This window comes from Dendrobates tinctorius, unplaced genomic scaffold, assembly GCF_039654945.1.
Source record: "Dendrobates tinctorius isolate UK_male_01 unplaced genomic scaffold, ASM3965494v1 ptg000155l, whole genome shotgun sequence".
In the NCBI taxonomy this organism is placed as follows: domain Eukaryota; kingdom Metazoa; phylum Chordata; class Amphibia; order Anura; family Dendrobatidae; genus Dendrobates; species Dendrobates tinctorius.
The window spans coordinates 2,879,144-2,905,996 of NW_027361822.1; the positions used below are offsets into that span (position 1 = coordinate 2,879,144).

The 26,853-nt window shown below is 43.6% G+C and overlaps 1 pseudogene; it reads right to left on the reverse strand.

Moving 5' to 3' along the window:
- Positions 1-1,115: 1,115 nt before the first annotated feature.
- Positions 1,116-26,853, reverse strand: part of LOC141051000 (uncharacterized) — a 51,947-nt pseudogene continuing 26,209 nt past the window's right edge.

Here is a 26,853-nt window from a genome sequence, read left to right on the forward strand (position 1 = left end):
CTATGAATGGAATGAATCCTATCATAGTGTTCCATGGATGGAACACATCCTATTTACTGCAGGCAAGCAGCGCACCTAGCTGCTGCTGCTGCTACAAGCCACTAGAATACCGTCTGTCAGACAGGTGGACGTAGGCCGAACATTCAAATAACTTGCCAGATAAATTGTTGCTTTTCCATTTAATTCATATATGAATTCATTCAAAACTGAACAGTAAATTTCAAAGTTGAAAGGCCACAAGAGGGGGACAATGTTTCAAAAATGAAATGACATATCATTGCATGAGGGATGTGGTAGGAATTGAATGCTTGAATTAAGGCTGGGGAAGTACTGAGGGGAAGGGGCTGCAGGCCTTGTAGCAGGTGGGTGTGCAGAAATGTAGCCATCCAAAGCCAAACACATTACTGCAGCTTATCACACCTGTACCTACCAAGCAGCAAAGGACAAGATAGATTGTTAATTAAATGACAGATTGAATACAGTGCAATGCCTTCCATATAGAGGTGAATAGCACTTGCTGTAGTAGAAGAGTTGGTCAAGTTAAATCAAGGCTAAGGAATTGGAAATGTGAAACTTGGACCAAGAAAAACTAATTCGACATTTGAAAAAAGCATTCAAATAATGCTTTGAAAACACTACTTGTGTATCCCGATTTCAATTCAATCTGTCTTTGGAAACCGCTTAAGAGAGTGAGTGGTGGCTCAGTGGTTAGAACTGCACCCTTGCAGCGCTGTAGTCCTGTCTTCAAATCCAACCAAGGATAACATCTGCAAAGAATTTGTATGTCCTCCGCGTGTCTGCGTGGGTTTCCTCCAAGTACTTTGGTTTCCTCCCACACTCCAAAGATATACGGATAGGAATTTTAGATTGTGCCAATAATGTCTGTAAAGCGCCATGGAATAAATGGTGTTCTATAAGCGAGTAAAAATACTAGAATTTTTTTTTTACTTGTAGCACATGTAGTTGATGCAGCATCATTAAGGACTAGGAAGCTACCGAAACAGAATGGTAACTGCCTTCCATACTTGCGGAAATATGACAAAAACAAACTTGATTGGGGTCCAATGGACTTCACATGACTAAAGGTTAAATAGTACACAGAATTATTAAATATTTTATAGTAATTAGGATTGTAATTACTTTATAGAACAAATGGTCATTGGTAATTACATACATTTTCTATTAATCACTTAGTGCTCTAAGTTTGTTTTCCCTTTCTCTTGTAGAAAAGTGACTTTACTTGATTATAACTTGTAATTTTTCTGTTTTAAATGGAGACAATGTAATGATTTACAACAAAAGCTGCTTCTCTCCTGTGTGAGTCATTTCATGTTTAACAAGATTGAATTTCTGGGTAAAACATTTCCCACAATCTGAACATGAAAATGGCTTCTCCCCTTTGTGAGTTTTTTGATGCAAAACAAGATTTGATTTCCTTTTAAAATATTTCTCACATTTTAAACATGAAAATGGCTTCTCCATTATGTGAGTTCTCTGATGTCTAACAAGATGTGATTTATCAATAAAACATTTCCCACATTCTGAACATGAAAATGGCTTCTCCCCTGTGTGACTTCTCTGATGTGTAACAAGATGGAATTTATGTCTAAAACATTTCCCACATTCCGAACACGAAAATGGCTTTTCACCAGTGTGAAGTCTCTGATGTCTAATAAGATTTGATCTCTAACTAAAACAACTCCCACATTCGGAACATAAAAACGGTTTCTCCGCTGTGTGAGTTATCTGATGTCCAACAAAAATTTTTTTATCACTAAAACATTTCCCACATTCTGAGCATGAAAATGGCTTCTCCCCTGTGTGAGTTCTCTGATGTGTAACAAGATGTGTTTTATCCATAAAACATTTCCCACATTCTGAAGATGAAAATGGCTTTTGCCCTGTGTGAGTTCTCTGATGTGTAACAAGATGTGACTTATTTATAAAACATTTCCCACATTTTGAACAGGAAAATGGCTTTTCTCCGGTGTGAATTCTCTGATGTCTAACAAGATAGAATTTATGTAAAAATTTTTTCCCACATTCTGAACATGAAAATGGCTTTTCCCCGATGTGAGTTCTCTGATGTCTAACAAGACTTGATCTCTTACTAAAACAATCCCCACATTCAGAGCATAAAAATGGTTTTTCCCCTGTGTGAGTTCTCTGGTGTTTAACAAGAATTTTTTTCTCACTAAAACATTTCCCACATTCTGAGCACAAAAATGGCTTCTCCCCTGTGTGAGGTTTTTGATGTGAAACAAGATCCGATTTCCTTTTAAAATATTTACCACATTTTAAACATGAAAATATCTTCTTCCTTGAGTGACTTCTCTGATCTGAAAGAAATCTTAATTTAATATTGCAACATTGCCCAGATTGTGAACATGAAAATGGTTTCTCCCCTGTGTGAGCTACTTCATGTTCATCAGTACTGTTGTGTTTTTTGTTTTTCATATTTTCCTTAAATGAAGTAGAAAAAAGAACCCGTTTAAAAGCACCAGATGATAGATTTTTCCTAAGAAGGGCTTGAGATGTATCTGGGATAATTATATGTTCTTCATATGTATCTGGTGTGATACCTTGATCCCGTGCTTCAAAATCTGAAAATATCAGATGTCCTTCTGAGCTTTTGGTACAGTTATCTGCCAAGAATAAAATTATTATTTGTCAATAACACTGCATCGAAATTATATTAATATTTATATTATTTTATACTATTTCCATACAAACTGAAATAGAATTCATTTTTAGATTGACTAAGACAGTAGACTACTACCCAAGAACTAGTAGATTATGGTATTAGACCACCAGGTTGTGTTTTTTCAATATTTTCTCTTCTCTGTTGAAGCCGTCTTCTCAATAGGTTCTAGTTTCACTTCACCTGTCACCAATCATTTTCAGTTTCATGTTCAATGGATCCTCATAAAGTTAACTGTAAGTTAGTGCTTTTAGATAGTGATCATCTCTCATACACTTTGTGACAGGTATTACATGCATCTAGCATAGAGCACAGCAATATGGTCATGCAAAAATAAGCCACAGCTTTTATGCAAGTGTAGGTTTTGTATGTTTTTTCCATAAAAAGAGACTAAGCGATAGATACAAGATAGTACTGTATAAAAACTTCTCCTATTTTATATGTATTGGAAGTCAACAGAAAGCATTGGATTCCAACCTTGAATATGGGAGAACTGGGGATCTGAAAATGAAGTTGCAGAAGTGTCCTCTGTAATCCATGGTGGACAGTGGTTGGTTCTTTCAGAGATCACCTAGCTTAAAGGTTATGGATACCTTTGTGCACAACAAATAGGTAACCACATATGTGACTAAGCTTCTGTGGTAATAAAGTATAAGGAAGAGGACCGGACCGCACCGCGGGTACCTGCTTGCCGGGGCCAGATATGTCGAGGCTGGATCCCTTGTTGCCTGGGGAAGTAATAGCAAGCTGGACCAACCTCCTAACCAAGGGGGGCGGGGGATATAAAGCTAGAGTGCGGGCAGCAGAGGGGAGTTTGGCGGCAACCCGGGGCAGCGCGCAGTGAGGTGAGCGGCGTGCTCCCCCCCCCCCCCACTGGGCACCGGCGCTGCGGCAGTTGTGTGCAAAGAGACCGCTGCAGAGAGCGAAGCCGGGCGTGCTGCAACAGTTCAGGGAGAGAAGCGCTCTGTCCTGGGAGCAATGAGAAACAAAGAAATGGGGGCACCACCGAAAGGATAATTAAGGGGATCCAACCTAGACCTAAATAGTACATATGTTTGACAAAAAGGAGAGAAAGAAATAGGCCATGAGCAGGGGATCACCCTGATTAGGACATAGCATATATATAATACAAATTTTAGTAAACACAGCAAACAGCAAAAATTCTTAAAAACATTAAAAATGGTCACAAATGTGACACATACACAAATAATACAATGCTCATAATAGAGCAACCCACCTGCTACCAACTATCACCCTCACTGAGAATGATGCCTATATCCCTAGGTCCATGTAAACAGGATTCTCAATAGGAGAATTAGTAATCCCACACATAGGTAATATAGAGCCTGTCCTGGGAGCACAAGCATTGCGCAGGCCAGTGTCCGCCGTCTCCCGCCGACAACAGCGGATACCAGAGAGAGACATGCAGTGTGTGCCGGGTGACTACCAGAGCCAGAGAGTAAGGCGCCGTACGCTCCGTGTCCGTGAGTACAGTGCACGTGCCACATAAGAGTAACCGGGTACGGGACAGACACTAGTGCCCTGATTTTGCCAGTTTATATTTGCCAAGCCATGTTGGGCTCGTACAGGACTGTGGTCCGCACCCTTGTCATCTACTGCAGCATATGGACTAGGGGCATATCCTTTGCAATGGAACTGTTTATTCCTGCGTTTAACCATTCATCTCCCTGCGAGTAAATCCCTTGTTTAATTTAAACTGTTAAAATTGTTAACCCTTGCGCTGCCTCCTGTCTGTAACTGCATTCAGCAAACTGTCGGCAGGATGCAGTCCATGGGCGCATAGGTGGCAGACCAAGCGGTCAGGGGTGCCCCAAGAGTCAGTATACCGCTGGGGGCAATGTTGAGTAACGTAACCTCCCAAAATTTACAGCGCGCAACACTCTGTTGGGGAACTGGACTGAGCGAGTCAGGGGTATGTTGAGAATGCACCCCATGACTCCCGCAATGGCGGCAAAGGTTGCCATGATGGCCTTGGATGGAGAGGCGAGGAGCTCCATCATGTTCTGAGCCCCCATGAGCGAGACACCTTTACCAAGGTGTTACAGATTTTAGAGGGAATGCGTGGAGACCCCACGGATGTCTGAAAGTTGCGCATGCGCTTGATTAGCTGTGTCCAAAGGAAGGGAGTCTGTGACCCAATACATAAGCGCGCTGCAGGAGATCCACTCTGCAATCGCTAAGTGAGATGACATAGGTGTCGGGCCTCCTGATATAATTCTGAGAGACCAGCTAGTGATAGGCTTTAGAAATGCGCCTCTTAAGCAAGCCTTGCGTGAGCGCCTGCGAGCTAATCCGCGCATTACTTTTTCAGAAATGGGGGCAGAAGCACGTGAAAGAGAGCAGGAGCAGAGGAACGCAGCCTTGACAGGGATGGACTGGAGCAGCGAATTACCCACCCCGAACGAGGAAGAGCCGGAGTGGTCCTATGAATTAAGGCAAGAAATATGGATAATGAGTGCTGAAATAGGAAGCCGTTGCTGCTACTGTGTAGCCTAATACTATACCCTGGGGTAACTTACGGCAAGAGTTAAGAGAAGTCAGAGGAGAGAAACGGAGCATAACAGCAACCCCAGCAGCAACCCCAGAATCTAATTCCATATCCTGGGATGAAGGGCGATTACAGAGGGGGTATGTTTCTCCTGGAGGACGGCGATCCTGACTGAAGCACCCAGTAGACAGGCGCAGAAGTGAATGTTGGAAGTGTGGAAGAATGGGACACCTTTCAAGAAGTTGCCCTAAAAAAGACAGCTCACTCCCACGGTTCCCGTGATGAGAAGAACCACTTGCCTCGTTCTCCGAAATGGATAGTACGCCACCCGCTAGTCCATGGAAAGTATGTAGGCCTGAAACTCCAGAAATAACTGCTCCATTGAACCTGGACGTACTCCCGTCCGCTACGACCCAAAATGACTTTACCACTCAACCTGAAGTTCTGAGTACTCTTAACGAGCAAATTCAATAGGATCCTCAAAGTACTCAGTGTGATCACGCTGGTGTTCTACCTCTGCGGTATGCGCAGAACAATTTTTTTTTCGGTAAAACGTAGTGCAAGAAAGGCAGAAATGGGTGCGAAAATTGTGGGCATCTGACCCACCTCCAAAGAACATAAAGAAGCACAAAGAGGTCTTGCCTGTGGAATGGTGAGCTAAAGGAGAGGAGGAGTGTAAGGTAGAGGACTGCACCGTGGGAATCTTCTTACCAGGGAAGGAACTGTTGAGGCTAGATCCCCTTTTGCCTGGGAGAAGTAACAGCAAGCTGGACCAACCTCCTGACCAAGGGGGGCAGGGGGATATAAAGCTAAAGCTCGCACAACAGAGGGGAGTTTGGTGGCAACCCGGGGCAGCGCGCAGTGAGGTGAGCGGCATGCTCCATCCCCCCCATCGGGCACTGGCGCTGCGGCAGCCTCCATTGTGTGCAAAGAGACCGCTGCACAGAGAGAAGCCGGGCGTACTGCAACAGTTCAGAGAGAGGAGTGCTCCGTCCTGGGAGCACCAGCATTGCGCAGGCCAGCGTCCGCCGTCTCCTGCCGCCAACAGCGGGGACCAGAGAGAGAGAGATGTGCAGTGTGTTCTGGGTGACTACCAGAGAGTAAGGCGCCGTACGCTCCGTGTCCGTGAGTATGGTGCACGTGCCACATAAGAGTGACCAGGTACGGGACACTAGCGCCCTGATTTTGCCAGTTTATATTTGCTGAGCTACTGCAACATATGGACTAGGGGCCCAGTTGAAGGTACCGGAGACCGACCAATGCCGCCAGAAGACGGGGCATTGTTGTCTACAGGATCCCATGGGAAAAAGACACTGCGCTAGCTGTTGTTGGTGCTACTGACTTTCAAGCAGCATCTACAGTCTGAGGAACTACTGACTTTCCTGCTGGATTCAAAAGAACTGCCGTTACCTTGTTCATCATCTATGCATATCCTTTGCAATTGAACTGTTTATTCCTGCGTTTAACCATTCATCTCCCTGCGAGGAGTAAATCCTGTTTAACTAAAACTGTTAAAATCGGTAACCCTTGCTCTGCCTCCTGTCATTGCATCCTGCAACCTGTTACAAAATTTCCACATATCTGTTTTTTTTTTGCATGGAGCTATCCTGCTCATCAGAAACCCTCATAGCTGGTTTTTTACCTCTTTCACATTGAAACTTTTTCCCCTCAGGATGTTTCTCCAGCGCTGCTCACATGATATGTTTTCATGATATGTCTCATGAACTAGCACAGCTGAAGTTACATTACCCCCCCCACCTTCTTCAATTTCTATGGCCGTTTACCAAAGCCAAGCATACTCACTGCCAGGCAGGTATATGATTTCTCCGTCATTCTTCCCTTCTCCATGGGACATATTCACACTATGAAGTCCTCCACCGTAAAATTATTGGTGTCTGGTGGTTCTCAAGGAAAAAAAAAGTCAACATACACCATTCTGATTCAGTTAATGAACCAGGATATTTTGGATGGCATGCGAGTGCTATCCGGAAATGCAGACCCATTTCCTTGAATGAGCAAATTCAGTCAAGCGGATCAAACACAGACATGTATCCATTTTTTTGTCGGACAGCTTTGGAGTGTGTTCACACCTGAGTTTCTGAGTTTGACTGTTCTTTTCAGGAAAATGGAATTTATGTCCAAAACAAATCTGTTGCACAACTGAAGCAAACAGAAGCCGAGTGGGCCTGTTAATTGTTGTCCATCAGGGTTCCTTTATTATTATTATTATTATTATATGTGTTCTGTTTTAGAATGGAAATCAAAGTTCTGCGTGAAAAGCTTTTTTTTTGCCGTTAACAAAATTTACCATATATACTTGTGTATAAGCCGAGATTTTCAGCCCATTTTTTTGGGCTGAAAGTCCCCCTCTGAGGTTATACGCGAGTCATATACATGGGGTGGGCGGGGGATGGGGAGCGGGGGTATCAGAGACCATACTCACCCCCTCCTTGCACGTCTCTGCAGCCCCTGCTTCTCCCTCGGTGGTCTGCTTCCTGCGTTCAGCGGTCACGTGGTACCACTCATTAAACTCATGAATATGTGCATATTTACGAGTTTAATGAGCGGTACCACGAGACCACTGAATGCAGGAAGCAGACAACCGATGGAGAAGCAGGGGCTGCAGAGAAGACTGTGTGCCAGGAGGGGGTGAGTATGACGGGGGGGAGAGCAATATTCACCTGTCCCCGTTCCATCGCCGTGCACCGCTCTGCCTCCGGGTCCTCCTGCTGTGACATTCAACTCAGAGGGCGCGATGACGTAGTCAGTGCACGCCCTCTGCTGAACGTCACTGCAGAGACCCGGGAGACACAGCGGTGGACGACGATGGACCAGGGACTGATAAATATCGCCAGTGCTGGGGGGGGGGGCTCAGGACACTGGCACCTGGCCCCCAGCGACGGAGAGGTGAGTATGTCATTTTTTTTTTTTTAAATGCAGCAGCGGCAGCAGCAAATAAGAGGTATTTATGGAGTATCTTATGAGGCAGCATTAACCCTTGTGCAGCAGCATGTGGGGGTTTTTTAAGGAGCATCTTCTGGGGCAGCATTAACCCTTGTGCAGCAGCATATTATGGGGGGTATTTATGGAGCATCTTATGGGGCAGCATTAACCCTTGTGCAGCAGCATGTGGGGGTTTTTTAAGGAGCATCTTCTGGGGCAGCATTAACCCTTGTGCAGCAGCATATTATGGGGGGTATTTATGGAGCATCTTATGGGGCAGCATTAACCCTTGTGCAGCAGCATGTGGGGGTTTTTTAAGGAGCATCTTCTGGGGCAGCATTAACCCTTGTGCAGCAGCATATTATGGGGGGTATTTATGGAGCATCTTATGGGGCAGCATTAACCCTTGTGCAGCAGCATATGGGGGGTATTTATGGATCATCTTATGGGGCAGCATTAACCCTTGTGCAGCAGCATATTATGGGGGTATTTATGGAGAATCTTAAGGGGCAGCATTAACCCTTGTGCAGCAGCATATGGGAGGTATTTATGGAGCATCTTGTGGGGCAGCATTATCCCTTGTGCAGCAGCATATTATGGGGGTATTTATGGAGCATCTTATGGGGCAGCATTAACCCTTGTGCAGCAGCATATGGGGGTATTTATGGAGCATCTTATGGGGCAGCATTAACACTTGTGCAGCAGCATATGGGAGTATTTATGGAGCATCTTATGGGGCAGCATTAACCCTTGTGCAGCAGCATATTATGGGGGTATTTATGGAGCATCTTATGGGGCAGCATTAAACCTTGTTCAGCAGCATATGGGGGGTATTTATGGAGCATCTTATATGGCAGCATTAACCCTTGTGCAGCAGCATATTATGGGGGGTATTTATGGAGCATCTTATGGAGCAGCATTAACCCTTGTGCAGCAGCATATTATGGGGGGTATTTATGGAGCATCTTCTTGGGCCAGCATTATCCCTTGTGCAGCATATGGGGGGGTTATCTATGGAGCATCTTCTTGGACCACCATTAACCCTAGGCTTATACGCGAGTCAATAAGTTTTCCCAGTTTTTTGTGGCAAAATTAGGTGGGGGGGGTCGACTTATACACGAGTATATACGGTGTGTATATACAGTCATATGTTAAAGTTTGGGCACCCCTATTAATGTTAACCTTTTTTCTTTATAACAATTTTGGTTTTTGCAACAGCTATTTCAGTTTCATATATCTAATAACTGATGGACTCAGTGATATTTCTGGATTCAAATGAGGTTTATTGTACTAACAGAAAATGTGCAATCTGCATTTACACAAAATTTGACCGGTGCAAAAGTATGGGCACCTCAACATAAAAGTGACATTAATATTTCGTAGATCCTCCTTTTGCAAAAATAACAGCCTCTAGTTGCTTCCTGTAGCTATTAATGAGTTCCTGGATCCTGGATGAAGGTATTTGTGACCATTCCTGTTTATAAAACAATTCCAGTTCAGTTAAGTTTGATGGTCGCCGATCATGGACAGCCCGCTTCAAATCATCCCACAGATGTTCAATGATTTTCAGGCCTGGGGACTGGGATGGCCATTCCAGAACATTGTAATTGTTCCTCTGCATGAATGCCTGAGTAGATTTGGAGCGGTGTTTTAGATCATTGTCTTGCTGAAATATCCATCCCCTGCGTAACTGCGTAACTTCAACTTCGTCAATGATTCTTGCACATTATTATCAAGAGTCTGCTGATACTGAGTTGAAGCCATGCGACCCTCAACTTTAACAAGATTCCCGGTGCCGGCATTGGCCACAGAGCCCCAAAGCATGATGGAACCTCCACCAAATTTTACTGTGGGTAGCAAGTGTTTTTCTTGGAATGCTGTGTTTTAGCCTCCATTCATAACGCCTTTTTGTATGACCAAACAACTCAATCTTTGTTTCATCAGTCCACAGGACCTTCTTCCAAAATGTAACTGGCTTGTCCAAATGTGCTTTTGCATACCTCAGGCGACTCTGTTTGTGGCGTGCTTGCAGAAACGGCTTCTTTCGCATCACTCTCCCATACAGCTTCTCCTTGTGCAAAGTGCGCTGTATTGTTGACCGATGCACAGTGACACCATCTGCAGCAAGATGATGCTGCAGGTCTTTGGAGGTGGTCTGTGGATTGTCCTTGACTGTTCTCACCATTCTTCTTCTCTGCCTTTCTGATATTTTTCTTGGCCTGCCACTTCTGGGCTTAACAAGAACTGTACCTGTGTTCTTCCATTTCCTTACTATGTTCCTCACAGTGGAAACTGACAGGTTAAATCTCTGAGACAACTTTTTGTATCCTTCCCCTGAAAAGCTATGTTGAATAATCTTTGTTTTCAGATCATTTGAGAGTTGTTTTGAGGAGCCCATGATGCCACTCTTCATAGGAGAATCAAATAGGAGAACTACTTGCAAGTGGCCACCTTAAATACCTTTTCTCATGATTTGATACACCTGGCTATGAAGTTCAAAGCTCAATGAGGTTACAAAACCAATTTAGTGCTTCAGGAAGTCAGTAAAAAGTAGTTAGGAGTGTTCAAATCAAGAAAATGATAAGGGTGCCCATACTTTTGCATCGGTCAAATTTTGTTTAAATGCAGATTGCACATTTTCTGTTAGTACAAAAAACCTCATTTGAATCCTGAAATATAACTGAGTCCATCAGTTATTAGATATATGAAACTGAAATAGCTGTTGCAAAAACCATAATTGTTATAAAGAAAAAAGGTTAACATTAATAGGGGTGCCCAACCTTTAACATATGACTGTATATAGATGATATCAATGAAAAGAAAGGTGTCATTTTTATTCACACTATTTACCGATCACCATAAATCATGCGCTCACTGTGTTGTACATGTTACAATTACAGGGACACAAAATATGTTCATGTATACTGGAATGATTTCGTACAATTTTGAAAAATAATTCTATCAATAGAAATCTCTGTGATTAATTTTCAGTACTTATAATGTTCTGGTATGATATCTGTATATAACTTTTTATTATGCATGTAAAGAAGAATGCTTTTGAGGTTTTTAGGCTGAGAAAGCCTGAGGCTCACTAGTAATGTTTCTACCTTCTATATCAGGGGTCTTGAGTTTGGTTCAACGCCACTGACAAACTTCAAAGGTATAATAAGAGACATCCACTTAGTGTCTTGTATTAAACAGGACTGAGAATAAAGAAGTATCTCCTCTGCATCAAAAGTGGCAAAAACAAAATGAACGAAAAAGGTTAAGTGCCTGATATGTCAAGGTACCAAAAAAGGGCCAAGATCATAGAGCTATAACTGAAAAAAAAATCACAACTAGAAGTAAAAGAGTATTAAAAACCATTGTGGAGAAACGGGGTCAGTGGGTGCTCCCTGTCTGCTGGCCCGGTTGCCTTTAGCAAGACTGCATGGACCACTTAACGCCCGCTCTATCTCCCCGTGGGCAACATACTACACAGACAACGCAGGGTTAGGGTAAAACAGTGTGGCAATGCTTTATTGAACCACAAAACCCAATAGCAAACAGAACAATTCCAGCAATTACCCCCAACATGGTGCACAATACAGGGCCTAACCCTTCCGCTGACTCGCCTGGATAATGGTAGATGTTACGTCAGAGCTCCCAGGGTCGACATTCCACCTGTGATATACACACAGAGAAGAGATAACAACAAGCGTAGGGAGGTGACAGTCCATACTGTCCATACAAGGTCCAAAGCCAGTTGACACGAGAATCACCACCTGGCTTATCTGACCATCTCCATGGAACCAGGCGACCAGCGGGTCCCAAAACCTGGCTTTCTCCAAACATTTCCATGGTTCAGAGATGGTCACTTGATCAGATCTGTGTCCTTCCAACCGGAGCCGATCACTCCTAGGTTGTTTCCCTTAGGATCATAGATCCGTGTCGCTCGTGATGGTGCCATGATGAATTGGCTGCAGTCTTCTCATGCGTTGAATGTTGTGCAGAATTTCTGACTGGTAGCTTTCTGTGTCATGAGATGAGATGATATCTGGTCTCTCAGGGTCTTTTATACCCCAGGCAGGTAAGCTATTAGAATTACCCAGTGTCCTTCAGTACACCCTCACAGCCTTTTCCCTTTTTACAGTCAACAAACTAGTTTCATAATACAATGCACAATTAGCATATCGCTACACATCAATAGACAAAGTTAAATACACTATGTACAGTCTCTATTACAGACCTACAGAGTATGTTGAGTAGTATATCAGCTTGCAAGACTATATTCTTGACCCAACAGACAAAAACACTTAAATCCACAAGCCAATATACAGATAAAAAAACAACTCCCCTTGGCCTGCAAAAAAACACAGTTGTCTGGGTAATTAAGATATAATCTGGTTTCTTCACAACCATCAATATCTTTTATCAAATTATGCAAATTGTCTCTTCAGAGCGGAAGAGAACTAGAACTCTAGTGCCACCTATTGGAAGTAGCAATCCTAAAAGTCAATGTCGACCCTTTAACGAGCCGTTACATGACTTAGGATAAAAGCCAAGCCAGAATCTTTTATCACACATGTATAATATAAAGTAAAAAAAATGACTCTATTGTAATGTAAAAAAAATCACTAGATGCAAGACGGAAGATATCAGAATGTAAGAACATGGCCGTACAAAAATGAGGAAGGGAACTAAAATCAGTGTTAATATTTAAAAACACAGACACATAATCAAAGTGTTTAAGGGGAAAAATATACTATGTACATAGTGATCAGAGTGGATGGTAGTGGATCTACAAAAAATAGGGTAATACTGGACATTGCAGAAGTCTGCAGTAGATCACCATGTAATGCAACATAATAATTATCATGTGCCGCAAGACAGATAATGTAAACTGACCAGGTATGTGCAAGAGATGAAATGTCAGAATATGTCACAAGAATAATCATATCATTATATGCACAATTATGGCAAATAAATAAATACCCATAATGGAGGTGTGTTCCCTCTGGGATGGAGTCAACCCGCTGTGCGCTCCTGGCACTGATTTTTCTTTAGGTTATACTCACCTGTGCAGCTATCTGTGGGAATCTCCTCTTTACACAGCTCATCACCCCTCACATATGTCTCTGTAGTATTAATATGGGGCAGATCTTCACCCTGAAACAAAAATTTTGAGATCGAAAGATGAATAAATCATAACCAGAAAACTGTGAGAAGATCCAGACAACATCTAATGTCTATGATCAGCTTTATCCTGCCATCTCCACCAGATATAAACACACGCTGAATGGCCACATTTTTAGAGACACCCACGTTGTCTTTTCAGATCCTTAGCAATTCAGATTGTAATAGATTCCACTAGATGAAGAAGTAATTCTGTGGGATTATTGGCCCATCTGCAAATAAAATGGAGATACTGGCATGTTGTGAACAGTCTCTTTCATCTCATCCTGAAGATGCCCTATAGGATTAAAACGAGACAACTATGAAGGCCGGAGAAGCAAGAAAAACGCTCTAATGTTCCTGGAATCAATCTATGATGAGTGGACCATTGTGATATGGTGCATTGTCCTTCTACCGTAGGGTAAACAGCTACCATGTAGTGATGAACTTGGTTGGCCAAAATGCTTATGTAAGCCCTAATGTCCAAACACATCCATCCACAGATAACAAAGGATCCAGGATGAACCAAGAAAAAATTCCCCCGTCATTACTCCACCAGCCTTAAATGATGACACCTGATACATGGTGGCACAGGAACTGTTCATCAGATGTTATAGCCCATCTGTGCCAAGGAAAAATGAGTGATTTCAAACACATTAGTTGGACACTAGTCCTGTATTCAGTTAAAGCGGTGTTTCTCAACATCAGTCCTCAAGACCAACCAACAGGTCATGTTTTCAGGATTTCCTTAGTATTGCATAGGTGATGGAATTAATGCATGATCTGGTGATGAAACCATCACCTGTTCAATACTAAGGATATCCTGAAAACTCAACCTGTTGGTGGGTCTTGAGGACTGGAGTTGAGAAACACTGAGTTAAAAGGGAACCTGTCACCAGGTTTGGCTGATATGAGAAACGGCCACCACCTATCAGGCCTGATATACAACATTCTATAATGCTGTATATAAGCCTCAAAACCGATCTGTAAAAGAAGAAATAGAACTTTTATTATACTCACCTAAGGGACAGTCAGGTCCAAGGGATGTCGCTGGTCTTGGACCGGCCCCACCCATCTCCTTACGATAGCGGTCCTTTTTCTTGCTTTGTGTGGATAACGAGTCCCTAAGTCATCCACACAGTCTCCTCGGCATCGTGCTCCTGCGCAGGCGTACTTCTCGGCCCAGTCGAGGGCAGAGAAAAGTACTGCAGTGCGCAGGTGCCAGAAAGGTCAAAGAGTCCTGGCGCAAGCGCACTGCAGTTCTTTGCTCTGCCCACAACACGGCAGAGAAGTACGCCTGCGCAGGAGCACGATGCCAGGAAGACTGTGTGGATGATGTAGGGACTTGTCATCCACATGAAGCAAAAATACCGCCCCACAGGTGAGTATAATAAAAGTTATTTTTCTTCTCTTATAGGTCGATCTGAAAGGTGGTGGCCATATCCCATATCTGCCAAATCTGGTGACAGGTTTGCTTTAAAATTTACAACACTGTACACTACTTGCTCCTCAGCACAATTATTGATATCTTCCTCAACAAATCGTTTACATCCTGTGGATCCCCTTTCATTGTATTTTTTCCCTCAATCACAATATCCTCAGTAATAATACTTTTGACAAGAGGTTAGACGTTTTTCAAAATTTGGGCCTTTCCATAACACTGACAACCATGCCTAGGTGAAGAGCTCAAAATTCCCATTCTATTGTGGTTTCAGACTGAAAAATAATCTCTTCATTTTTGATTATACTCCGGGGTTACAGGTCTAATCTCTATACAGGAAAGTTTTAATAAAGAAAGTGCCAGTGTTTCTAATAAATTGGACACTCAGTATCTAATACTGGTGGATAAAACATCACTGAACACAAGATGTTCACAGCCTTCAACACATCACAGGGAAGATCTCATGACACCTTCTCTTCATCTACCTGATGATCCTGAGGAACATTGGGATCTTCTTGCTTACAGTCCTGTGGAAGAAGAGGACGGGGACATCTCTCTGGTGTTGTCCTCTCACTGGATAGAACTGGAGGAAACACATACAGGGACTGAATTCATTCTTTACATACAGATAATTATAGGTCGTGTGTATTTGGTCCTGTCTATTACCTGGTGATGTGAGGGGCTGGGGAACCTCCATCATGACGTCCTTGTACAGATCTTTGTGTCCTTCTAAATACTCCCACTCCTCCATGGAGAAATAGACGGTGACATCCTGACACCTTATAGGAACCTGACACATACAATGATACCGTCACCCCCCCGATCCCTCCATAGCGTTACTGTATAATGTCCCAGCATTCCCAGCAGTGTCACCTCTCCAGTCAGCAGCTCAATCATCTTGTAGGTGAGTTCTAGGATCTTCTGGTCATTGATGTCCTCATGTATCAGGGGGTGAGGTGGAGGCCCCGTGATTGGGCTCAGGGGTCTTCCCCATCCCTCAGACACAGGGGCCTGACAGCGCTCACTAGAGGTCTTCTTCACTACTGTGTAATCCTGGTTATGGAGAGACACATTAATAAACCTCACTACAGACTTTTCCAGAGTCCTCACCTCTCCAGTTCTGTCTGTTATTCCCATAGATAAGAATGATGTAATGTGAGGTCATCAGAATCTCTCACCTCTCCAGTAAGCCGGAAGAGGATCTCTAGGGTGAGGTGTAATATCCTCTCCGCCATCTTGTCCCTGTCCCTCTCCATCCTTGTAGGGTCACTCAGGAGAATTCTCTTATATAGAAGATCTTCACTGAGAGGATCCGATATTGTAGGGACCTGAATGGGGAGAAGACAATGATGTACCATCATAATGATCCCGTGTAAACCTCCGGAGCTGTTACCGGCTTCACATGATCACTACATCCAGTCATGGCCCAGTCCTGCCCCCGGTATAACACACAGTCCCATTATAGTCACACACACAGATTTATCCCAGGCTCAGCACTGAGGGGGTTACTGTCCCCTGCCCCCAGTAATGGGGAATCTCCAGCACCTACCTCCACCTGCAGAGCCGCACACCACATATATGGCTGCTCTGTGCGCACAGGACCTGGGATGAGGTCACAGGAGGGGAGGAGTCAGGGGTCACATGATCAGGGGCCTCAGTGTATGCAGGACTCTGCTGTGCTGGTTGTCATGGTGCTGGATGAGGAGAAGTTTCTGTGTGGGGTCAGGAGGATAGACAGTGCAGTGAGACTGCAATTCCCGCCGATGTCGGCAACAGAGGAGATGTAGAGACTAATTTCTCCATCTTCTCCGCAGCTGTGCTCTGATTGTCCAATGCAAGAAGGTCGGAGCACACTTCACTGACACTCGGCTCCTGCTCTCGCATCGGATGTGATACGCTAATGTGACTCCGGTGTAACTCTGTATGGGTGGGTGCGGAGCCTACACAGCGCGCTCCTGTGAATCCCATGCACCGGTTGTCAGTGCAGCGGCAGTCTCCTCAGTCTTCGGCACAGTGCTGAGCGCTGTCACTTGTTGGTTGTCGGCACACGGCTCATCTCCCTGTCAGATGATTGTCCTGTGAGCTCAGTGACTAATCTATGGAACGTCACTCCGGGTTGGTGATGTGAAACCAATAAGCAGAATATCGGTCTTCTAGGATGCACACAATTGCACACCAACAATCTAAGGTGTAAGGGTGGGACTTGGGGGTCTCATCACCAGACCCTATACAAGCTCTACCTGCGCTCTTAAACTTGGAAAACTTAAACACCGGTAGCATGCGAAACACATCTGATGAGACCACCGCAAATCCCTCCTCAAACCTTATATTGTTGGTGTGCATTTGTTTTTCTTTTTGTCCCATATTTTAACTTTTTGCTTAAAAAAGGAATACACTTTACATATACCTGGATCTGAAGTTAGATCCTTCTTTCATCTTCTGCAGTTATATTCTAAACCTGATTTTCAGACGGTAGATCCTTAGATAAATCAACAGATACAGGAGGAGTGGGGGCCCTGCTCGCAAGCTTACAATCTATGAGGAAATAGGGGAGACACAAAAGGTGGATGGCAACAATTGCTTTCATTGTTCGGACCAGCCATAATGTAATAAACCGGATGTTCATGTAATGCTGCATGAACCGGTAACCAACCAGTACGTGTAAAAATACAGACACTGAGGGCTATTAAATGCATAAAGCGTGTGAGAACATGGTATAAGAATCCTGGTTATGAAAAAAAATTTGAATGGGCAACACAAGGATAGTTAGATTAATGTGTTGAGGCGGTAGGCTAGTCTGAAGAAATGCGTTTTTAGGGCAGGCTTAAAACTGGGGGTATTGGGGATTAATCAAATTATCCAGGGTAGTGCATGCCAAAGAATTGGCGCAGCACGCAAGAAGTCCTGGAGAAGGGAGAGGGAGGTTCTGATTATTGAGGATGTTAACCTTAGGTCATTAGCAGAATGGAGGGCACGGGTAGGGTGGTAGACTGAGACAAAGGAGGAGATGTAGGGTGGTGCTGAACCGTGGAGCGCTTTGCGGGTGAGAGTGATACATTTATATTGAACTCTGGTGTGGATAAGTAACCAGTGCAATGACTGGCACAAGGTAGATTTCATTGATGTAACAGTTGGTGAGGAATATGATTTGTTGATTACACATTGTTCAGACTAGCTAGTTTGTTGACTTGCAAAACAGAGAAGGAAAAACTAAGCAAATACCGTATTTTCCGGCGTATAAGACAACTGGGCGTATAAGACGACGCCCAACTTTTCCAGTTAAAATATAAAATCTTCTCAAAAGTCAGGGGTCTTCTTATACGCATGCTCAGATTCAGAACTCCTCACAAGATCTCGGGAGGCGAGATCTGAATCTGAGCATGTGCCGCCGCCAGCGGCCATTTTCCTGGAGGCAACAGCATCGCAACAATGGAGCTGTGGGGGCCTCCGGGCTTTGATGAAATGCCGGCGGAGCCCCCCACGCTGCACAAAGAGCCGCTCCAGCCCAGAGAGGCGCACAGAGCACCGCTGCCGCAATGAGGTAATAGGGATACTTACAACTTCCCGGTAAGATGCCCCCTCACCTCATCATCGGGACCACCTCTCCCACCATATGTGATGACCGCAGATTGCTCCACACCCGCCCTATAAGACGACCCCCGACTTTTAAGATTTTAAGGGGTTAAAAAGTCATCTTATACGCCTGAAAATACGGTAGATTAAATAATCAAAAAAATACGAGTAGATTTCGTCACCATTCTTCTCCTTTAACTGTGAATGATGGCTTGAAGGACAGTTGTGAACTATAAGAAGGGCATATATGTTTCCGTGACAAGTTAGCCAAAGATCCAGACAGCCAAGAGATCCAAAGAACAAGAAACTCTTTACAAAACCACAGTCAGGAACACTCTACAGGATAGCTGCAGATTATGGCTCCATCAAGACACAGATTTAACATTCTACAGGATGACAGCTTAGGCCTGTTTCACACTTCAGTTTTTTGGCATCAGTCAAAATCCACCTTTTTTGGAAAAAAGCGGATCCGCCTTTATTTTGCCGGTTTCGCCCTTTTTTCCCATAGACTTGTATTAGCGGCGGATTTTGGCGGATGGTCGTCTGTTACATCCGCCATTCGGTGGATCAGCCATATTTCTGGCGTCCGCTGTCTGGAGTGGACAGACTTTGTAACGCTTTTTGTCTGCGCCAAAATGGCAGATCACGGCGGATCTGCCGCCATCCACAATCTGCTAGAATGGCCGCCTATGGGCGGCGGATCCGATATTTTGCGGAATCCGCTGTTTCTAACTGAGCATGCTCAGAAGAATTGATACTTTTCCAGACAGCCCCTAAAACTATATAAACCTGCAAGGTGGGCTTCATTCCTCATTGTGCCAGCCATCCAGCAACAGCAACAAGAGACAGCCTGCCAGCACCAAGCCATCACCAAGAAGCCGGCCAGCACCAAGAGACCTGCCAGCACCAAGAGGCCTGCCAGCACCAAGCCAGCAGCAAGAGACCAAGAGGCCTGCCAGCACCAAGAAACAGCCTGCCAGCACCAAGAGGCCTGCAAGTGTGAGTATTGCCAGCGTTTGTGTGTGTGGGGCCTGCCTATGTGTGTGTGTGTGTGGCCTGCCAGTGTGACTTGAATGTCTGTGTGTGTGTGTGTGTTTGTATTCTGCCTTTTTTTTTTTTTCATACTTTACTTTTTTTTTCCAACTGTGCTGTGGTGTGGCGCGTGTCCTGCATTTTTTTTCTTCATACTACTGTACTTGTATTTCCATATTTCCAACTGTGCTGTGGCATGTGTGACTGTGTGGCGTGTGTGTGGTTGTATGTATGTATGGCATTTCTTTTTTTCAATCATACTGTACTTATATTTCCAACTGTTCTGTGGCGTGTGTGTGACTGTGTAGCATGTGTCCAGCCATGCTTTTTTTGTTTTTCATTTACTGTATTTGTATTTAAAATAAAAGAGCAGAGTAGCTCCTACTTGCCGAAAAAAAAGTAAAAACCAAAAAAAAAAAGAAAGAAAGAAAAACTGTCTCCAAAAACTGTCCGTAGTATCATTTAAAAATAAGGTCACTAAAAGTGTGGATATACATGCAATAAAAGGTGTGTGAGGTTTTTTTCTTTTTTTTTTTTTAAAGTATATACAAATAGGGAAGGCAGAACTTTGGTATTTTATCTTGGTATTTAAAACATTAACTTTAGGGTAAATGGAGTTCTAAGTGGGGGTTTAGGTATTTAACATTGGAAGAAGGGTGTTTTTTTTTAAGGTGTGCGTGTATATATATAATGTATACACACACATATATATATATATATACACAGTGTATATATATATATATATATATATACGGTATGTACTGTATATAATTTTGTTTGGGGGGTTTAATACAGGTGGTGTTGAGGGTTTGCAAAGTTGTGCATAGCGCATATCACATCAAGCTGGAGGGAGTGTGGGAGGTGTTTGCAAGGTTTTTTTGGAGGGGAACAGGAGGTGTAGGGTTGGGAAGGTTGCGCATATCAACATTCAACGATACTAACCGGTAAAGAGGAGGGGGAACCAGACAAGTACTTACGGTAGTATTTTTTTGTTCTTGTGGTGTTAGGTTTAATTTTTTTTTTTTTGTGGGGGGGGGGGGGGGTTTGAAATCAAAATATATCTGCACATACCTTGTGCTTTACCTAAAAGCGGATAACACATAAAAAAACAGTACAAGTGTAATTATACTTGCATATCCTTACAGTGACGCAGCCAGGCCACAGCAGACCCCGCCAGGCCGCAGCAGACCCCACGAGGCTGCAGCAGGCCTAGCCAGGCTCCAAGTTCAAGTTTTGCTGTAAGTATAAGGCTATGTGCACACGTAGTTTTCGGTGGTGCGGATTTTTCGGCGCAGATTTTGGAAAAACCGCAGGTCAAAAAGACCTGCGGTTTCACACCTCTACAATGGAGAAGGTGTGAACCCGCAGCGGATTCCGCACAAACAATTGACATGCTGCGAATGGTAACCCGCGGAAAAATCCGCAGCATGTGCAGTTTTTGGTTTTACCATTGGAAACAATGGTACTGTACAACGCAGCAGAAATTGCTGCGGACCCGCAGGGCCAGAAACTCTGCGATTTCGCAGCAGAATCCGCACCGTCTGCACATAGCCTAATGGCCTTAAAGCTTTACCGATCCTTTGTATAGTAGCTTACAAGTGTCTTTATACTTGCAGATCCTTCGAGGAACCCCCCCCCCGCCAGGCCACAGCAGCAGAACCCGCCAGGCTACAGCAGCAAACCTAGCCAGGCTCTAAGTTCAAGTTTTGTTGTAAGTATAAAGGCCTGAAAGCTTTACCGATCCTTTGAATAGTAACTTACAAGTGTCTTTATACTTGCAGATCCTTCGAAGAACCCCCCCGCCAGGCCACAGCAGCAGAACCCGCCAGGCCACAGCAGCAGACACCGCCAGGCTGCAGCAAACCTAGCCAGGCTCCAAGTTCAAGTTTTGCTGTAAGTATAAAGACCTGAAAGCTTTACCGATCCTTTGTACAGTAGCTTACAAGTGTCTTTATACTTGCAGACCCTTTGGGGAACCCAGCCACACTTCTGTACAAAGGTCTTCTTCTGGGAGCCCCCCTCACAGCGTCAACGAACTGAGGTAATAAACATTTTTTTTTTCTTTTTTCTCTGATTTGCAAGTTTTTTTTTAACCCTATATGCATGTAGTTTTCACAGGAAGCTGAATCAGAGGGGCTTCCAGAAGGAGACATGCAGGGTGGAGAAATGCCAGGAGAGGGCGTGCAGAGTGTAAGTTTCGCAGATAGAGATACTCGCATACATCACACTACACCCAACACAAACATTCATCACAGCGCATACAATAACTATGCCTCCATCCAAGCACATAATCATGTTTTTATTTTTTACAGTCTTCACAATCCGGTGCCCGCACTAGAACTACTCCCAGGACATCCCAGAGTCGTTGAGGTGATGATCGCGGCGGTCAGCGAAGAGTAAGTAAAAATTTATTTGGGTGTTTGATTCATTAACTTCATGTGCATGAATTTATTATTAATTTTTTTATTTATTTTTCACAGGTTTCACAGCATGCTCCCGACACAGACTATGAAGAGGGAATAATTGATGTGGACACCCTCATCAATGAGGTGTGAGAGAGGGAGCCTCTGTGGAACATGGCAGACTGCCGCCATGCTCACCAACCAACCACCCGACGGCACTGGGATGAAGTCTGCTTTGTGGTTCTAGAGAACTGGGAGGATCTCGATGAGAGGGCCTAGGATAAAGCGCGTAAGTATTCAGATTTCATTAAGTTATGTTACAGCATGTAAAGTGTTGAATACTAACCATTTTGTGTTTTCGCTTTACAGGTGACAGGGTTATCACGCGGTGGCGGTCACTCAGGGATCGCTTCAAGAGGGAGTTCAACAAGGAAATGCAGGCCCCGAGTGGATCGGGAGGACGCAGGAGCAGCCGGTAGAAATACTACAGAGCCCTGTCGTTCCTCCGGTCGACGATGGTGAGCTGAAGGTAAATATTCCACATACCATTTCTGAAGTACAAATGTTTACATGTTTAACCTTATTTTTTTCTTTCAGCAAGGGCAATGTACTATCAATATATTAATATATTTTTTTTTTCTCCTTTACAGCACCATCTGCAGCACTAGGGAGCCTGCTTCTGAGTTGGCTCCCTCTGGAGGGATCCCTTCGGAGACCGCCACCGGGGACCACGTCAAGGTACCCGACCCCTCTGTACCTTCCCTCTTGTCTGGTCCCTCTGTCCCATCCACCAGCACTGGAGCAGCAGGGCAGTCTTCATCACATGAAGCTGCAGGTGACGATTTAGAGTACCTTTACCCCACCCCTCTGACACTCCCGCAACATCTAGACCAACTTTTGGTTCTGGACGGCAGCGTCTGAAAGGTCAGAAAAGGCTTTTATTTTCTGAGTTTTTGAATCTGAATGCATCCTTCCAGTATGCCATCAAACTGTTAGGGCAACAAATAACTTCTGGGTTGAACATGATAAATACAAATATGATGGAACTCAGAAGTTATATGGAGAGGATGCATTCAGAGGCAAACCAGACGCCGAGACATTTTTTTCCAATCAGTAGTAAGGCACATGGAAAATCTAAATCCTCACCTGCAGATGCATGTGATGGAAGGCTGTCACAATGCTCTAGTGACTGCAATATCACATGCCTCCCAACCTACCTATTCCAACACCTTCTCATTCCACTGTCCATCCTCCTACCGTCCATCCTCCTACCACTCCTTCTCCATTACAAGTTTCCCCATTCCATACTTCCCAGTACCTTCCTTCCCCATTGCATTTTACCCCAATGACTTCACTGTACCCTAGCCCACCCACACCTTCAATGTTCACACAAACCATCTCTGTCCATCGACTCCTGTCCTAACCTCATGTTTTCAACCCCCCTTCCACTTCTGATCCTCACCAACCTCGTTCCCAGTCCACCCCCCCTCGACGTGGTTAACCCTGTTAACCCCTCCGATGAGATCTCCACCCAACACTACCGTCAGTTGTAAAACTCTGTACAAAATTGTTAATAAAAGTTTTTTTGTTCAAAAGAATTTTATTGTATTTCCTTTTTTTATTGATAAGTTAAAATCTTTTAAAAGTTAAAAACATATACAACTTTTCGGTAAAGGTACAAAACTGCTCCAGGAACACAGTGTTGTACATGGAAAAACACACAACTTTTGGTAAACAAAATTGGTGTAAAGGTACCAAAAATAAGAAACAAAAAAGGGAAAAAATTAAAGTTTTTGTTATCAAAAAATGGAACCTTGGTATAATCTTAAAACAAGAAAAAAATTAAACCATGTCATCTTGCCAGTCATGTCTTCCTTCTGGTGAGAGAAAGTAGTCAGCAAATGTGTCCCTCATTTTTGAAACTGACAGAGTACTGCGAACATTTGTCTGTTGATAATCTCACAAGGTTGCTTCACACACATTTTCCTCAATGGAAACTGGTTCCTTTGAAATGACAAAATTGCGCAGGATCACACAGGCCTTCACCACCTCATCCACATTCTCAGTTTTCATTTATATAGCAGTTAAGAGGACTCTCCATTTTGCAGTTAAAATCCCAAAAGCGCACTCCACCACTCTTCGCGCTCTTGTTAAGCGATAGTGGAAAAAATGTTTTCCTTTGTGTCAATCCCTGACTCGCGTATGGCTTGAGAAGATGTTTAGACAGTTGAAATGCTTCATCACCAACACACACAAATGGCATTGGTGGGCCTGTGGTTCCAGGGAGTGGTCTTGGAGGTGGGAATTGAAAATTTTCTCCATATAAACGACGCCCCATTGCAGACATCTTAAAACCTGTGAATCATTTGATCGACCATACGCACCAATATCCACTGAGATAAATTTACATTTTGAGTCAGCAATTGCCATTAGTACAATTGAAAAGAATTTCTTATAATTGAAATATTCTGATCGGGATCCAATGGGTTTCACAATCCTTATGTGCTTCCCATCCACTGCACCAACACAATTAGGAAACTGACATATTTCTTGAAAGTTCTCAGCAATCTCCAGCCACCTTTCCTGTGTTGGATGTGGGATGTACTCCTCTTGTTGACAATCCCACAATGCCCGGCAAGTCTGTTGTACTATTCCAGATATTGTAGATATCACCAGCAGGAACTGGTAATGGAAGGAAGAAAAGGATTCTCCAGTTGCCAGGAATCTGTTAAAAAAAGGGGGAAAAAAAGAAAATTAATATAAAGTACCAGCAACAACATGACACTAGAAGTCTGTAGAATCAGAAAACATTTTAAAAAAAGGTAACTTACAGAAGGGTCACCATCAGACGCTCTGCAGGTGATGTTAAAAACCGCAAGTAGGTGTCCTTTCTCTGGATTTGAGCTCCAACACGCTCCACCAAAATCTTAAAGAGGTCTGGTCTCATCCGCACATAATTAAAGAACTTCTCTGGGTTATTCCTCAATTCAAAATAAAGCGTAGAAAAAACACCAAGGGTCAATCGCTGTGCATGGATAGGATGAATCCACTGACGTCTCTTCCTTTGCCGATGCAGGATGCGCAGTCTTGTTTCATCCTTGTAATCATTGCCAAACGATTGCACTCAAAATCAAAGTCCACACATATGCTAACAATGTTCGCTATAACTCCTTCCATCTCTGCCACTAGCTCTACAACCTTTCAAAGATGTGGTGTTAAAACACCCTAGATATAGTTTTCCAGTAGTTTCCTGTATCCAATCATGTTTGGCTACTGGAAACTGCTCCCAATCATGTTTGGGAGCATCCCATTTGGGAGGCCTTGAAAAAACGGATCCGTCGAAAAACGGATCTAACGGATGGGAAAAATGGATGTAACGGATGACACGGATCCGTTTTTTGACAGATCCGTATTATCCACTTTTTCACATTTTTGGCGGATCCGTCAATCCGCCACGATGTCGGATTGTGACTGACGTAAAAAAATATTGAAGTGTGAAAAAGGCCTCAGGGGACAAATAACATAAGCATTTATTGCTGATACATTAAAGAGATTAAAAAATATGACCATTGGCCATCTCTTACTGTGCCAAGTAACGTTTTAAGTTTCGCACAGTTTGACATTTGTATTAACGCCACCCTTGATTTTCTTGTAAGAGTCTATTATTTCCGGCTTCTTGTTAATATTATTAATTTATATAGCACCATTGATTCCATGGTGCTGTACATGAGAAGGGATAACATACAAAGTACAGACATCACTTACAGTAAACAAACTAACAATCACAGACTGATATAGAGGGGAGAGAGGACCCTGCCCTTTCGGGCTTACATTCTACAGGATGGTGGGGGGAAGGAAACAGTAGGCTGGGGGGTTGCAGCAGCTCCAACGATGATGAGGCGGTAGTGGTGAGGATGCAGTGGGGATCATTGCAGGCTCCAAGCTTTCCTGAAGAGGTGGGTTTTCAGGTTCCGTCTGAAGGATCCGATTGTGGTTGATAGTCGGACGTGTTGGGGCAAAGAATTCCAGAGGATGGGGGCTATTCGGGAGAAGTTTTGGAGGCTGTTGGGTGAGGAGCAAATAAGTGTGGAGGAGAGAAGGAGGTCTTGGGATGACCATAGATTACGTGAGGGAAGATATCGGGAGATTAGTTCAGAAACACATGTGGGAGACAGGTTATAGATGGCGTTGTAGGTCAGTATTAGTAATTTGAATTGGATACGCTGAGGGAATGGGAGCCAGTGAAGAGATTTGCAGAGGGGAGAAGCGGAGGAGTAGCGAGGAGAGATGAATTAGTCGGGCAGCAGAGTTAAGGATGGACTGGAGAGGTGCGAGGATGTTAGCAGGGAGGCCACAGAAAAGGCTGTTGCAATAGTCGAAGCGGGAGATAATGAGGGCATGTACAAGCATTTTAGTAGAATGAGGGTTGAGGAAGGGACGGATTCTGGAAATATTTTTGAGCTTGTTATCACCGACTCATAACTTTATCATGATGTATAGTGGACAGAACTAGAAATGTCTTGGATTATTTTTTGTGCTGTGGCACGTGTAGTCGATTTAGCGATGAACTGAGGACAGAGGGTCATCCAAGCTAGGAAGTTACCAAAATGGACATTTACCTATCTACCATACTAGCAGAAAATTGATGAAAACAAACTCGAATGGGGTCCAATGGACTGCACGCGACTAATTAATGGTTAAATAGTACATACAAAAGTAAAATATTTTATAGACATTAGTATTGTAATTGCTTTTTAGAACAAATAGTCAATGGTAATTATACAGTTGCTTGCGAAAGTATTCACCACCATTGGCTTTTCACCTATTTTTTTACATTACAACCTGTACTTATATATTTTTTTAAATCCGATTTTTGTGTGATGCATCAGCACTAAATGGTGAAGTGAGAAAAATATAGGCAAAAATTACATTTATGGAATAAATTAAAAATTGCCAGGTGCATATTTATTCACTCCTTTTGATATGAAGCTTCTAAAAATGTCTGGTGAAAGCAATTACCTCATAAGTTACATGCTTCGTAAAAGGAAGTCCACCTGTGTGCAATGTAATTGTCACATGGTCTGTCAGTACATACACA